The 4,619-nt window shown below is 43.6% G+C and overlaps 1 long non-coding RNA gene across 1 annotated transcript in view; it reads right to left on the minus strand.

Annotated features, from left to right (window-relative positions):
- LOC107084204 overlaps positions 1-4,407 on the minus strand; it is a 7,699-nt gene extending 3,292 nt beyond the window's left edge. The window contains exon 1 of the long non-coding RNA XR_001481210.1: positions 4,111-4,407. This is a non-coding gene — a long non-coding RNA (uncharacterized LOC107084204). The remainder of the gene's footprint in view (positions 1-4,110) is intronic.
- Between the last annotated feature and the right edge of the window lie 212 nt (positions 4,408-4,619).

A 4,619-nucleotide genomic window follows, 5' to 3' on the forward strand; every position in this document is an offset into this window, starting at 1 on the left:
TCTGCACAATTTGTTGAATAATGGAAGCATGCCTAGCATCTCAGGAGAAGGGAGTTTGTCCTTCAACCAGTGAGTTGCCGGTTCAAGCCCATTCATGTCTCACCATCATAGTGTGCCCCAGGGCAGCTATGGGAACACTGTAGCACACCACCATCAGTGGGTGAAGGGCTAAATGGGTTAAGTGGTCATTATATACATTTTATTTATATATGTATTTATTATTTATAATAATAAATGTACAAGTTTTAAATAAATTAAACCATTAACACAAATTAATATCTGGGTGTTTTATCTCCTAAATATCTGAATTAATGCAGAAAGTAAAGTTGAAATTATCGGTTGCATCTGCAGACACACATCACATGTAAACAGATGCAACCGATAATTTTCAACTTTACTTTAAGCTGTAATGCATTAATTCAGATATTTAGGAGATAAAACACTCAGATATTAATTTGTTTAAATGGGTTAATTTACAGAAAGCAAGGAAGGAAGGAAGGAAGGAAGGAAGGAAGGAAGGAAGGAAGGAAGGAAGGAAGGAAGAAAGGAAGGAGTCATGCATATAAATCGTAGAAAGGACACAGAAAGAAAAACATAAAAAAATAGGAATACAATATTACACAAATGGAATAGTGAAAAAAGTTGGAAATTTTTTTTCCCTCCCTACATCTCCCTACCTGGAAAATACCAACATAAAATTTCCCACCTTGTTTTAGACTTCATTGGTTCATCAAACTCAGTAGAATATAGAATGATGAGAAAAGTAAATCCAGCAGTTCAACAGATGATCATGAGTTTAGTTTCTGGGGACTCTGCTCAGCTCCCATCTGAGCAGCTTATTAGCCTTGACATCAAAGCACTGAAGAGTAGCATTTTCACAGGTTTCTTCCATCTCTGCACCATAACGAGCACCAGGAGGACACCCCGCTGCGCTGAAGGCCGACTGGAGCAGCCAAGCGTCTGCATGTGATCCTTTGAGAATGAGAAGGCGTTGACACCCTTGAATAAGGTCAGGGATGAGGACGTACAGAACACATCCTGAAGGCCGCTGAGAGTCGTAACCATTCGCTGCCACCGCCGCGGACTGAAGCTGAATTGGTTATTTGTTCCATGAAGTGGCGCTCCCTTCGCAGACGTTAACTATGCACAGCCTGGCCTTCTGCGGTGCCACTCTTTCCACTATCTTCATTTTTTCCCCCCCTGTCCTCACTGGCTCGTCTGTCCTCTCCACCTTCTCTTGGTCAGATCAGACTGTCCTGCATTCCTGACATTCCAACTGCGTATGTTAGAAATTCCACCCGGCTGCTGAGGGCTGAAGCAATCTTCGCTCCTCCTTTTCCATCCCCTCTCTACATCTGTCTTACTCTCAACCAGCCAGACCCTCATCAACCCCCCACCCTGTCTGTGAAGAAACATCGAGGTGAGCAGAGTCACACGACAAGCAGCGTGGAAGGCCTTGAGACAGGCTGTTATAGAGGGAGACAACACGCAGTCTGATGACAAAAGCCATGTTTATGGAGGCCACAGCAAGAGCAGTGAAAGAGGAAGGCCAAACAAGCAGGATGTGTGCATCAGAGGAAAATAGGAATGATGACGTACAAAAACGAAGAGGAAACTACTGACATTACAGCTCTTGAAACTGGATTACCACAGACATAACCCTAAAAGGCAAATGAGAGGAGGCAATAACAAACAGCTGGAGCAACTAAATGTGTTCAATTAGCTTTAATCAAAATCAACACCCACTTTGTTCTATTCTGGTTCTACAAATTTGAATGGAGTTGGGATTATATACAAGAGATGCACACAAAAAAGAAGATAATTGGAAAGAGGGAGGAAAATGAATGAAAAATAGCTTCCTTAAAGCGTAGCCATTGACTTCGGCTGAGCTGTTCGGGAATCACATGTCTATGATGATAGAAATCCTTCCGCTGTATGTTAAGAATCACATCCTGCTGAAAGATGAGCCTCCAGTCTTTTGCCAGTTTTCATCCTGTATTTCCTTCCCTTCTCTTTGTCCCTTCTGAAAGAAAATCCCCACAGCATGCTGCTGCCACCACCATGGTTTCAGAGAGGGTAAGGGTGAAGTGCCGCGTTAGTTTTTGGTTATGGAAAACCAAAAAAAGTTCTCTTTTGACCTCACATGATGGGCATACCTGTGTTATTATCTTTGTGGTAAACTGTTTGCTGGATGGCCACGCCCTGGAGAGTGCGCTGCAATCGTTTCAATTTTTTTATGATAAATTGAAGAGTATTAACTGGCATATATTAGTCTGAAAAAACTTTATTACTGGCCTTTGTTTAGTGGAGGTTTTGAACAATTCTCAGAAGCTTTTGCAAAACAGATTTGCATTTATTCTTATTTTCGGGTATTTAATTAAATAAAAACAACATGCTAAATACCTCTGCAAAGCCTGCGATACTAGACTAACTATAATGCAGTGCAGCTTTGTTACATAAACGTCAGCAATGAAGCTGCAAAGGGGAACGCGTGAAAAGGAGAACAGATTTTTGCATAATGCGGCTGTAGCACTGCGAATGGAAAAAACTCAATAATGAAACGCTGAATCCAGGTAGATTCCTCTGTCTGGGTGTGGCCCAGTCAGGAGAGCTTTTTCGTGTCCTAGATTGGAGTTTCTATAACAGACTGGATGTTTCATAATGAGAACAGGGACAAAGACGGAGAAAGGGCGGAGGCTTACGGGCCAGGGAGAGCCTCTTCTTTACACTCTGGTGCTCAAGGTTTCCAAGACTTTCATCCTGAGATCACAACAAATAAAGCTTGTGTTTTGACTATCTGAATGCTGTCTTGAATTAGTGACGCTGCATGAGGCCAAAAAGCCTGTCCTCAGGCAGTCGGTGCCATTTTGGCTTGACACTACTCCTTCTTTTGTTGCTTTTCCTCTTTTTAATTGAGCCTGCATAACACATCCCTTCTTACCCCATTCTCCCATGACAAGGCACGCAATAGGAATCAAAGGGTGGAACTCAAGTTGAGCAAGATGGCTTCACTTCTGCAAAAAAAAATAAAATATGAGAGCAACAGAAGCAGCGAAGGAAAACAGCACATGTTGGCAGGATGAGCTGCTCTTTGACTGACATCCTGTCGTTGGCATATGATCCTCATTGACAGGGTGGACGGATTACGTCACGCTCCGGACAGCAATGGCACAAATGCAGCTTGTGACACAGTCTACTGCGCATTCCTACCAGCACACTGAACTCTAGCTGCACAATTATGTAACGTGCACATCATGAAGCTTTCCTCCAAAACCGTTTGAACCAGAGAACAACAGCCTATGAATGCATTTTGCCTTGGAAATGTCTCCGGAGAGCACCGAGGTGGACCTGGAGGGTTAAATACTTTCAGTCCCCTGCTTCCAGAACATGTTACTCATAAACATCCAAATAAATTTGAAGAATTTCCCATCCCTGCCAAATAACCTCTAGTGTTACTGCATTTCTGAGAAATGACTGCTTCAGTTCTGATTTTCACCTATCGCCTACTTGAGCGCAGGCTTCCTCTTTGGCCTTCATGAACTCAGCAAATTTTTAAGGAAGCTTGAGATGGAGGTTCTTGATGTCCAGGATTGATCTTTAGGAGAACACTTCCAGCTTGAATTATAACTTTATTTAAACACAGGCTTTCTATGTGTGACGTTCAGATCTGGAGTTATTAAGAGATAATTACACCTTTGACATTTTTTTTTCTGTAAAACAAGTGGATTTGAGGGTAAAATTAGTTAAAATGAAAAGAAGTCTCTTGACAATTGTAGTTCAGATGATTTTAGAGTGAGTTTACAGTATTTCCAGACTGAAAGAGTGATTTTTTTTTGGTGCTATAAATCAGAGCGCCACAGAGTTAAAGGGTCTGGGTGGAAAGCAGCAGGCCTTCAACCAGAACTCCTAAAACATCCCACCTAAAGCCACACGAAGCGCAGAGTGTCAGAAATAAAGACATCTTAACATTAATCTAGAGTATAGATGGGAATAATAGATGAATAATGCGTTTTTAACAGAATATATGAACGCAAAGTGGGTCATGAGGCCGGTTAGGGCTAAAGCAGGCTGAAAGGAGCGAGCAGACGGAACAGATTCATCCAGCCCCACCTTCAGCACCACCGGCTCGGTTCGCTGCTCCTCAGCGCCTCCTGGATCATCCCGAACCCTCGGCTGAAGTTGGGTTCTCCGCCTCGCCCACCGCTGAGTCCTCCCTGGAGCTTTCCAGGGTGTGTCTGTGGATTTCCTTCACGCTCACGCAGGCAGGCTTCTTAAAGGTCGGACTCGGTGTCTGAGGCGCGTCTCAGCGCCGGAGCGGCAGCAGGAAGCAGCGGAGGACTTCAGCCTCTTCTGCTCTTTTCCTTCTTTCTTTCTTTTTTTTACACAACTCCTGTCTGTCCCAGTCCTCCCTCCCTCTATATCTCACACACATTCACACGCCCAGTCGACACGCACAAGCCGGCTTCCCACTCCGATCAGCTGGCAGCGTGATGACGTAGGAATCACGGGAAACGCACGTCAGAGGCGCGCTCACGCAAGAGAAACTGCACGCAATAATGAGGCAGCAGATTGCTGTGATTATTATTTTCTGCATTGAAAGATGAAGACATTTATTTCAT

This window comes from Cyprinodon variegatus, unplaced genomic scaffold (genome assembly GCF_000732505.1).
Source record: "Cyprinodon variegatus isolate N-32 unplaced genomic scaffold, C_variegatus-1.0 Scaffold94, whole genome shotgun sequence".
NCBI classification, from domain to species: Eukaryota; Metazoa; Chordata; class Actinopteri; order Cyprinodontiformes; family Cyprinodontidae; genus Cyprinodon; species Cyprinodon variegatus.